This window comes from Myotis lucifugus, unplaced genomic scaffold, assembly GCF_000147115.1.
Source record: "Myotis lucifugus unplaced genomic scaffold, Myoluc2.0 scaffold_1934, whole genome shotgun sequence".
Taxonomy (NCBI): Eukaryota; Metazoa; Chordata; class Mammalia; order Chiroptera; family Vespertilionidae; genus Myotis; species Myotis lucifugus.
Genome location: NW_005872982.1, coordinates 7720 through 18911, shown reverse-complemented (window position 1 = coordinate 18911; position 11192 = coordinate 7720). Strand labels below are relative to the sequence as shown.

The 11192-nt window shown below is 60.3% G+C and overlaps 1 long non-coding RNA gene across 1 annotated transcript; it reads right to left on the bottom strand.

Annotated features, from left to right (window-relative positions):
* Positions 1-3221: 3221 nt before the first annotated feature.
* Positions 3222-4982, bottom strand: LOC111824516. The gene is made up of 2 exons (XR_002827610.1): positions 4449-4982; positions 3222-3559 (listed from the first exon to the last, which is right to left on the bottom strand). It is a non-coding gene; the product is annotated as an uncharacterized LOC111824516 (long non-coding RNA).
* Positions 4983-11192: the final 6210 nt, after the last annotated feature.

Here is an 11192-nt window from a genome sequence, read left to right as displayed (position 1 = left end):
CGGCATGGTCAGCCGGGCATCTAGTGGGAGGGCTGAGCTGGGGCAGGCAGAGGTGGGCGCCTGGGCAGACGGCTTGATCTCGCCGGGCCGTGCATGCCTCAAAGTAGCCCTGGCTCCCTCTCTGCCTACCCCTGAGGGCCAGGCTGGTCTCTGTTGCCCTTGACCTCTTCATTCAGGGTGCCTGGCTGGGGACTGTGGGCTTGGGGAGCAGTAGCACCCCCTTTCAGCACCTTGACAACCGCCCCCTTTCTCCTGGGTCTCGGTGGGCGAGCTGGGGCCAGGCTCCCGGAGCTCCCTGTGGTCCGCAGGGCAGAGGAGGCCTGTGGGCACCCCGCCCCCACCGGTGAGGTGTTTTCGCTAGAATCACAGCAGCTGCGGCTGGAGGCCTCTTCCCAGGAAGAGGGAGCCCAGCGCCTTTTCCAAGAACTCCGAGGAGGTGGGGGGGGGGGGGGAGTTAATTTTAAACCAGCCTTCACCGCTTCTCAGGAACTGGTTGCTCAACATGATCTTGCAGGTCCCGGGCAGTGGCAGGCACGGTGCCAGCTCAGAAGTGGTGGGCGTGGAGGGCACGCCCCACAGGGGGAGCCCGGTGACCTTGAGGGGGTAGGGCCTTGTCCTTGTCCACGAATCAGCGCCTGTCACCTCCGACTCCCACCGACCCAACCGGACTTGCTGGGGTGTGGGGTGGGGTGAATTCCTCTGTCCCAACCAGGTAAGTGACATTATCACAAGATGAATAAGCCCGGTGGCGGGCCCTCCAAGGGCCCCAGACTGACTGCCCCGGCCCCACTGTCCTGCCCAGAATCTGCCACTCCTGTCCCCTGGCCTGCCCCTCGGAGGTTGTCTGATGAAGGCCTGCTCTGAGGCCAGAGTCAGGCCTGTGCCATTAACCCGTGGGTGGGACCCTCGGGATCAGGCCAGCGGGGGTGGGGGAGGTGGAGGGGGGACCCAGGCAAGCTGGCCGAAGCTCTGGGCCCAAGGAGGGAGGTGGCCTCGCTGGGCCTGCCCCGAAGCTGCCGGAGGCAGAGTGCCTTCGTGTACACTGATCTGCTGTCCCTCCCCAGTGTGGCCACCCCTCCCAGCTGACAGCTGGGCCCGCCTCCCAGTGTCAGGTCCCTGAAGAGGCTCCTCCCAGGATACCCCCCTCCTCTACCTCCACCAGCTGCCCAATGAGACCCCAGAAGCCTGGGCTGGCGAGGCCTGTGTTCTAGGAAAGAATCCTGAGCGGCGACTGCCAGGAGCCCAAGTTCTTGGAATCGGCGCCGCAGGGAGAGGGGACGCTTCTTGGAACTCGCAGGCCACTCTGGGGAGAGAGGCTCAGAGGACGGGCACTGACCTGGTGGAGAGGGAGGGGGTTCTAACGCCTCAGCTTGGGTCGCTACCTCCAGGAAGCCCTCCTGGACTTCAGGTGCCTCCTTAGACACCCCCATCTCGGCAGCGAGTCTGCTGGGTCCTTCTAAGGGCTCTGCCAGCACAGGCCCAGGTCTGGCACGGCTCCTGCGGTTCCCAGCGTCCAGCCGAGGGGCAGGCACAGCGTGGACAGCCAGAAACAGTAGGGGTACAGGCGGCACCTGTGCCCGGGGGAGGGCAGCGTGGGTGTGGGCACGCAGGGGGAACAGGGATGTGGGGCACAAGTTTACCTCCCGGGCGGGGAAGGCGTGGGGAGAAGGGGGCTGGCTCAGTGGGTCAGCAGTGCCGGCTGCTCACCCAGGGCCCTCGCTGGTGGAGGCAGCCTCTGGCCGGGACCCCTTTTCCTCGGCCTCAGCGTGAGGCCACCCAGTGTGCAGCCTTGAGCACGCACCTGGCCTGCTGGGGCCTCAGTTTCCCCGTCGGGAGAATGGAGAGGAGGAGGGCTGTGAGGGGTGTGAGCGGTTCCAGAGCCAGGCCGCCTGTGTGACGAGCCAGTCACACATCCCCTCGGAGCCACGCTCTGAAGTGGGGACACTGCGATCACCCACCTTCCGGAATCACGGAGAGGAGTCCATGTGTAGATTTGGCGATTTTCTTTTCCCCTTGGGGTCTCCTCCCAGCCCACCCTCCAGCCCCCTCCTGCCCAGGGGTCCCTGTAGACACAGCCCCACTTTCCCTCTGGCCCTCGGAGAAGCGAGAAGTGCCCGCGGCTCTGCCCACAGGCGCGCAGGCCCGATATTCGCAGTGCCCCAGGCGCAGGACAAACGGAGGCCCGCGTTACAGGACCGAGACATTTAAAGATTATAAATCAAGCTACAGACTGCTAATGAAATATGTGCTGGCTTCCTCCTCAACAAATGAACTTTCACAACAATAGAAACCCATAAATCTGTGATTTTTATATGTCTGACAGTCATAAAAATATAAGAGAAAGTCAAATATCAAAAATGATGGAACTTGATTATTGCTCAGGCCCAGGTGTTCAGTGATGTTCGGTAAGAAATAAAGATGGGCTCTGGCCGGTTTGGCTCAGTGGATGGAGCGTCGGCCTGCAGACTGAGGGGTCCCGGGTTCGATTCTGGTCAGGGGCATGTGCCTTGGTTGCCGGTACATCCCCGATGGGGAGTGTGCAGGAGGCAGCTGGTCGATGTTTCTGGCTCTCTGTCCCTCTCCCTTTCTCTCTGTAAAAAATCAATAAAATATACAAAAAAAGAAAAAAAAGAAAAAAGAAAAGAAATAAAGATGGACCCGGCTGGCGTGGCTCAGTGGTTGAGCATCTACCTATGAACCAGGAGGTCACGGTTCGATTCCAGTTCCGGGCACATGCCAGGTTGCAGGCTCAATCCCCAGTGGGGGGTGTGCAGGAGGCAGCCAATCAATGATTCTCTCCCATCACTGATGTTTCTATCTCTCTCCCTCTCCCTTCCCCTCTGAAATCAATAAAAATATATTTTTAAAAAGATAGAAAGAAAGACATGCCTAATACATAAAGTATTATATATTTATTCTGTAATATTTACTGTTCTCACTTTTATTCCAGTAAAACTATTATTATGTTGTTATAATCAAGATTTTCACATCATTACTATTGTATTGACAGTACTGATTTAAAAGACTCAAATAAGATATTATATTCAAAGATCACAAAATAAAAATTAAATCTAATTTACTATATTAAAATGTAAACGTATTGAAAACATATTTCAAAAATTGATTGTTAAAATATTCAAAATTAGTAAAATTAAAAAGCAACATACTAACTCTAAGTTATAACAAACTAAGGTCAAATTCAAAAGATGTGATATTAAAACTTTAACTTGTTGAAATTTTTATTAACGGTTAGATATTTTTATAGAAATAAAACCTTCTCAGTTCACATTCAAATCCTCTGGGACCTTTGAGGCGAGCTCACAGCTTCCCCGCATGGCCCTGGGGCCGAATGGTGTCATCACAAGTGCGTGTTGGGGTTTGTCTGACGCTGTGCCAGCGGAGTGTCACCTCCCCAGGGATGGGGATGCCCTGCGTTCTTTGGCCCATTTACTGTGAATTGATGGTGTGTTTGCGATGCATTCCCCAGAGCAGGCCCCAGGCAGCGAAGAAGAGTACTGACAGCCCAGGCACAAGTCCCAGCAAATGACACTGGAACAATCTGGAAAAAAATAAAGTCCAATGTCTTCCTCACACAGGCAACGGCCGTAACTTCGAGATGGACTAAATATTAAAACACTAGAAGCCCAGTGCAACATTCGTGCACTGGGGGGGTACGGGGGGGGGGGGGGACTCAGCCTGACCTACACCCTTTTGCAGTCTGGGAGCCCTTAGTGCTGCTGCTACTGCCACTGTACTTGCCAGCTGTGAGCCCGGCTTCTGGCTGAGCGGCGCTCCCTCTGTGGGAGTACACTGACCACCAGGGGGGCAGCTCCTGTGTTGAGCGTCTGCCCCCTGGTGGTCAGTGCGCGTCATAGCAACTGGTCGTTCCGCCGTTCAGTTGATTTGCATATTAGCCTTTTATTACATAGGATGATAAATGAGCCCTAGGAGTCCTGTAGCTCACCTCCCCGGGCGGCAACCTTTCTTCCTCCCCGCGCCTCCCCTGCATGATTTGCCGGGCAGGTCTGGAGAAAGGAGCGTCACCTCAGAAATCCACTGGGTGTCCTCTCCCCGTCTTGGGGGTTCCCCAGAAGCAGACTCTGGGACAAGGATCCGAATAGGACGGCTCATTTGGGAGGTAATGCTGAGACAGGGTTCTCTCCCACGGACTGCCCTTGTTCCAAACAGTCCTTTAAGGGCGATTATCATAATGAGCAGCCTTAGAAGACAGAAATGACGTCTGCCTCCAGGGCAAAGGGCAGTTTATTTATTGTCCAGTTTAATGAAGGCGGGGCAGGTTTGCTTGTAGCCTGTCGTAAAAGATGTGGGTTCCCTTAGCTCGGTTCCTCTCCGTAACGCCACCCTCTCCAAGTACAAGCACCCTCTGGCCCTTATTGAGTCACCCTGTGGGAACTGGGGTTCGGGATGTGGTGCAAGAAAATGCTGACCCTCCGCGCACGGCTGCTGCTGTGAACAATAGACTGATCTTTGTTTCTGAGCCGGGAGTCTTGTGTCTTCTGCACGCCCTTGGGGAGAAGGCAGGCTCACCCGTCAGCTTGCAGGTTGAGTAAAATCTCAGCACCTGCCCGAGGGGAGAGGGACAGTGAGACGGAAGGAAATGAAGCCAAAGCAGGTGTGTTTGCAGTGGGTCCCCTCGGTGGGCAACTGAGGCTGGGCCATCAGTTGAGAGACGGCACAGAACGTACCTCAGGGCTGTCCCGCCAAGGGGTGAGGAAGCTGGGGGGGTGTCCGCCCACTCCCCCCGCCCCCGGCACTGGCCCAGGGCTGCTCCCAGGGGTGAGCTCCGTGGCGCCGTGGGCCCCTGCAGCAGAGAAAGGCAGGCTGAGCATCACCGCTGCTGCGCAGGGACTGCCGGGCAAGGGGTGTGAGCTGCTTGGAACTCACCGAGCTCTGTGGGTCCCGGGGGAGCAGGGCCTTACCTGTCCCCGGTGTCTGGCAAAATGCCACGCAGACAGTGCTCAAAGGCAGGCCACATGGCCCAGGACAAGGCCTGTTTACTCGCCTCTCTCCTCCACGGGCCTGAGCTGCTGATGGGCCGGGTCTGTGTCAATGTCTCCTTCCTACGCCGGCAGCAGAGGGCAGGCCTGGCGACCAGCGAGTGCTCAGTAGAGGATTGCGGCAGGAATGATGCACACAAACAGGCTTCTAAAATAAACGAAGAGGACTCTGTCCGCCAGGACTGACGGCCACCCTGAACTAGAGAAAGGCTGTCGCCTCAAACCCACAGCCGCGCCCTCAGAGAGGCACCCAGGCTCCCTCCGTACGCAGGAAGCAAGATACAAGCGCTCTAGCATCACCGGTTTTCAATCGTACAGTGAGCGGGTTAGCCAAGCTCTTAGACAAGGAAAATAAATGAGAACTGTAGCCCCAGCTGGTGTGGCTCAGTGGACAGAGTGTCGGCCTGCGGACTGAAGGGTCCCGGGTTCGGTTCCGGTCAAGGGCACGTAACTCGGTTGCAGGCTCCAGCCCTGGTCAGGGGCACGCAGGAGGCAACCCGTCGATGTGTCTCTCTCACATCAGGGTTTCTCTCTGTCCCTCTCCCTCCCACTCTCTCTAAAAAGCAATGGAGAAAAAACATCCTCAGGTGAGGATTTAAAATAAGTAAGTTAATAAGAACTCTATACATTAGCAAGGAAAAGACACATTCGTCATGATGTTTAGCGGTAAAAGTTCAGTGTCAAAATTCCAAAAGAAGCAAAGAACAGCAGAGCTAAGAGAAACCGCAGTGGCCAGCTATAGGGTAAGCCGCAGACGCTGGGAGCTTGCCCAGGCCCAGCGAGGACGCAGGTCGCGTCTCTGTGCTCGGGAACCACAGGCGCTGGGTGACGAACCTCGGAGGAGAGCAGCAGCGGGGCTCACTGTCCTCGGGGCGCAGGCCTGTGCAGCCAGGGCAGCAGTGGGGCTCACTGTCCTCGGGGCGCAGGCCTGTGCAGCCAGGGCAGGAGCGAGCCTGGGAACTGCAAGCCGCCGGCTTCCAGGCAAACCTTCCCCGAGGCCCCCCAGCCAGGTGCACAGGCAAGGCCCTCATGTCCCGCACCCCCACCGCCACCTGAGCTGGTCAGCTGCGCACAGGCCGCTGGCCCCGGGGTGGGTGGCTGTGTCACTCCCGGAGGCACGGCAAGGCCAGGGGTGGGGAGTGACGGGCTCTGAGCTGCTGGGGCAAAGGCTGCCTCTCTGCCCCGGAGACCCAGCCAAGGAGCAGAGACCATTTAGTGAGAGAGCAGCACCCAGCACACCCGAGGGCTCCCTCCACCTTGTCCGGCCCCACCTACCCCCCCCCCCAACTTAGCAGGGGTGGGCCCAGCACACAGTTGAGGGGAGCTCGGAACAAACAAAACCTGGGGTGGCAAACCCTGAGGGTCGATGGGGCCCGCGTGCAGTGTTCCAGGCCTCCTCTGCCCTCCGAGGCACACAGGGCCTTGCCGGGCCTTGGGGGGGCGGGGGGGAGGGGGGGGATGTGGCGTCACCGGCAGAAGTGCTGGGCCCTCCGCTAGCTGAGGCGGGGGGAGCGGGGAATGGCAGAGTCTGAAGGTCTGGGCTGGCCTGGGCGTGGCTCCCACTGTTTCAGCCTCATAGGACCCTCCACCCCCCAGCCTAGGGCTCCAGGGGTCAGTGTTATGTGCAGGAGGTGGGTGAACAGAGGGTGGGAGCAAGGGGGACCCTCCCAGCGCTGAGGACCAAGCCTGAAACCCCAGCCACTCATCAGAGGCCTGAGCAGGCGCCCACGTCCGGGCCATGCGTTCCTCGTGGGCAGGGCCCCACCTGAATCTCACACACTCACACACACACACACACACACACACACACACACACACACACCCGCCGGGCTCAGTGCTGTGGGGAGTGAAGGGCCTTGAAGGGGAGCGAGGACCTGTCACTGGGGAGGCCCCTCCGCGAGGGTGTGGACAGGAAAAGAGGGCTCGTCCCCGATGCCGTGTCCTCGCATGACCCTGAATCCACCCCACCCTGGCCCCAGAGGAGGCCGAGGTGCTGCGCTCCTGGCTGTGACTCAGCGGAAGGAAGACAGGAAGGGGGGCGGGGTGGGGCGGGCTGGGGCCCTGGGGCTCTGCTTCTCATTTCTGTTTCCAGAGCGTAGCCAGTTCCCAGAAATGAAGGCACTAGAGCTGCAGCAAGCCCAGCTCCCAGGGCCCGGGTTCCGCAGGCCCCAGGGAAGCCCCCGGCCCTGTCCTCTGCGTGGGGACTCTTCCAGGCCCAGACCGGTGGCCGAGTGCCGGGCGGGCGGTCCACCAGAGCCAGGAGCGGGCGGGAACTCAGACTTTCCAGGAGCCTGCGGCCCAGACTCCTTGCTGGGACACGCCTCTGGGTGAGAGGCGACACTGGGAACCTCCAGGACGCGTAGGGATGGAGCAGTCAGGGCAGGCTTCCTGGGGGAGGCAGAGGCTACCTACACCAAGGACCTGCGAGTGGCATCCTCAGGTGCCCCACAGGAGTCTCCCCCCACCCATCCACCCCTCCCTTTCCTTTCCTCCTCTCCTTCCTCTGTCTTGCTCTCTTTCATGTACTTAACTATTGAGAAAAGCCCCGTTGAAAAACACCACACAGACTCGAAGGGGCACACCACCGAGCCGTGACGCAGAGGCCCCCCCCCCCATGTGTCCGGAGCTGAACTAAAGCCCCCGCGGTCCCTGCAAGGAAGGGGCGCAGGGAGGCCTCCGGACACGCTGCCTCCAGCGGGAACCGCCGGGTGACCTGAGACCGAGGTCCCAGCCCAGCGTGCGCACTGCTGTTCTCCCTGACCCACTTCCGCCAAGAAAATGCTGAGAACTGGAACTTATGAGATGCATTTATGTTTAAGATGATGCTTTTATCTTTTTTTTAAAAATACATATTTGAGTTCCACAGGAAACTCACTTTGCAAGAGCAGAATCCAGCCCAGCCAGTGTGGCTCAGTGGTTGAGTATCGACCTATGAGCCAGGCCCTCACGGTTCAATTCCCAGTCAGGGCACAGGCCCGGGTTGAGGGCTGGATCCCCAGTGTGGGGCGTGCAGGAGGCAGCCGATCCATGATTCTCTCTCATCATTGATGTTTCTATCTCCCTCTCCCTCTCCCTCCCTCTCTGAAGCCAATAAAAATATATTTTTTAGAAAAAAGAAAGAGTGAACTCCAGGGCCCTGGGGCTGGGCTGGGTTGGAAGGGCCGCTCTCTGCGCAGGCCGAGGGGCGCTGGGCAGCTCCAGACAGAGAGCGCCTTCCGAGGGCACCGGGCGCATCCACCTGGCGCTCCTTCCGGACGCCTCCCGGCCTGGGCACCTGGACCGCCCCCTGGGCAGGACCTGCAGGCTCCGGGCCCCGCGCTGCGCTGCGTGGGACTCACCTCACCACCGTCAGCTGAGAACTGGAGTTGGGGTCTGCCAGTCCCTCCCACATGCGGAGTTCCTGAGAGCCCCCCTCTCCCCGCCAGGGCTCCGCCCGCCCCTGCTGGGCCTGTGAGAGTTGGGTGGGTGCCCGGGGCAGCTGGGAGGGGAGGAAGCTCGTCTGCTTCATGTCCGGTGCTTTCGGATTCGCCACTTTCCCCTTTGCCCTGGAAGCCAAGTGGGCTCCGGGGGCTCCGGGGGTGCCCACCTGGGTGTGGAGGCGCCCTGGGAATTGAGCCCTGGGCTGCAGTTGCCTCAGCCTTATGGCCCGCTCACCCCCTTCCAGCTGGGATGTCAGAGGGGCTCAAACCCTAACGTGGCCACTTCCTGGTTGTGTGACGTTGGGCAAGCCAAGCCTCAGTCTCTTCATCTGTCTAATGGGCCGAGGAAGGCGCCCTTGCCGGGCAGAGCGTGCGGCCCCTGCACCAGCTTAGCCATGGAGATGCCTGCTTCCTGCTGTGGGCGCGCCCAGGCCTGGGAGAGGCCTTCCCACCCCACCTCCAGGGCTGCCTCTGGGCTGCGTCCCCACACGGTCACATCTGACTCCAGACGCCCCCTCCATGCCCTCACCCTGCCGCTGGGATGTCCTGAGGGCACCCCACACTCTCAAGCCGCTGGGACCCCTCATCTGGAGTGAGGTCCTGGTCCCAGCCTGGATGGGGCAGGGTCAAAGGTCCCAGTTGGCCACTTCCGCTTTGGGGACCATGAGGCTGAGAATCCCAAGAATGACCCCAATTCTATCCCAGCTGCTCAGCCCAGTCCAGGCTTGTCGCAGGGGCTGGCACTCCTGGTGGCTGGAAGGAGCCGGACCCTCCCCAGCTCACATGGAGGGGCCAGGCCCAGCAGCTCAGCTGTGGCACCTGCTCACCCTCACATGCCCAGGGGTGCTGGGCCAGCCCCATGGCTCCAGGGGCCAGGACCAGGCTATGAAGGTGTGGGTGGCCCCCGGGCCACTGAAGATGAATGGAGTCCCAGTCCCCACCCACTGCCAGTGCCCGGCCAGCCTCTCTGGGGCCCACCCCTGGCCGCCTTCGATTGTCTCACTCCAAGCATTGCCCAATTCTACCACATGTCAGACACTCGGGGCGGGGCCTGGCAGCTGGGCTTCCAGGTGGCGGAGGGTCCCCCCGCCCCCGCCGTCTTGCCTCTCGGAGAAGTGATCCAGGCAGCCTACTGTGCTCCTCAGAGCTCTTCCAGCCGCTGCCCACTTCCAGTTCCCACCCCAAAGCCACTTCCACCTCCTGGTGTTTGCTGCAGCGACACTGCTTCCGGGGACCACAGTGGACATTCGTTTCCTACGGCGGCTGTAACACGTCACCCCAAGTGCGGTCTGAACGCAGCACGCGTTCATCCTCTTACAGGGCCGGAGGCACCGAGTCCGGTCAGCGGCCGTCAGGGGCAGGCAGGGCTGCATCCTTTCTGAGGCTCCTCCCTCCCTCGTCTCTCCCAGCACCTGGAGACATCTGCGTTCCCTCCATGGCCTTTCCTCCGGCCATGCATCCGTCCCACCCGGCTCCCACCCTCTCATCTCCTCTCGCTCTGACAATCCCTCCCTCTCCTAGGACCTGTGATCACACCGAGCCCCTGAGCAATCCAGGATCATCTCCCACCTCCTGACCCTCTTGCAGGGGAGGCCACATCCGCAGGCGTGGGGATTGGAACGCGGGCATCTTTGAGGCCACAGGAGCGGCAGGGCTGCTTCGCCAGTCCCAAGCCCTGTCCAGAGGGCTTGTCCAGAACTGAGGGGCCATGAGGGATGATCAGGCCACCGTCCTGGCCCACACGCTGGCCGGAGGCTGGCTGGGGCCCAGCGCTCCCGGAAGCCTGGCGCCTCCCCTGCGGTCGCCAAGGACAGCCTGTGCTCCTGGCGAGGCCCGTGCCGACAGGTGCACTCGGGCCTGGAATGGCCAGGCCTTCGCGGCCTCCCCTCCCTGCTGACGGGACTATGTGAGCTGCTGTCGGGTCAGAGATGAGCCTCATGGAAAGTTCCAGCTCCGCTCTAGAAACAGACTGGTGTGACACGTACTGGTGTGACACGCACTGAGCGCGGGGTATGCCAGGCCCGCGTGGAGCCCGAGGAGACAGCCAGGTTTCCAAAGCCGGGGGCCGAACACCCGCGGTGCTGGCGAAGCTTGGGCCAGGGGCTGGCGGGGAGAACAGAGGTCCGGCGGTGTCCCGAGGTGAGCCTGAAGGAGTGTGATTCAGATGGCAGGGGGGGAGGGGGGGGGCAAGAGCGCTGCTGACAGACGCCTGGGCTGGGCGAAGGGAGGGAGGCATGGCTTGGGAATGGAGCTCTGCAGTAAGGCCCGCGTCTGGGGCAGCAGAGAAGAGTCCAGAAGTGGCCTGGCCAGCGTGTTAAGCAGTTAGAACGTCAGCCTGTGCACAGAGGCTCACGGTTTGACTCCTAGTCACTGGCACATACTGGGGTTGCAGGTTTGATCCCAGCCCGTTGGGGCAAGTGTGGGAGGCAACCAATGGATGTGTCTCTCTTCCTCTCTCTCTCTCTCTCTCTCTCACCAGCCCCCTTCCACTCTCTTTAAAAAAATCAATGGAAAATGTCCTCGGGTGAGGATTAACAAAACAAACAAAAAGAATCCACAAACGGCCAGGGTGCCAGGGATGGACACCCGCAGGGCTGCAGTGACCTAAGGCTGGCCGGGCCCTGTTCTGCCAGGAGCTTGCACAGAGCGCCGAGGGCCTGGGGCGGGCCGGGCCTTTCCCAGCACCTCCTCCTCCTCCGCCTCTTCAGACCTGGGCTCTGCAGGCCACTGACCCCCGTGCGGTCACGGGGAGCGG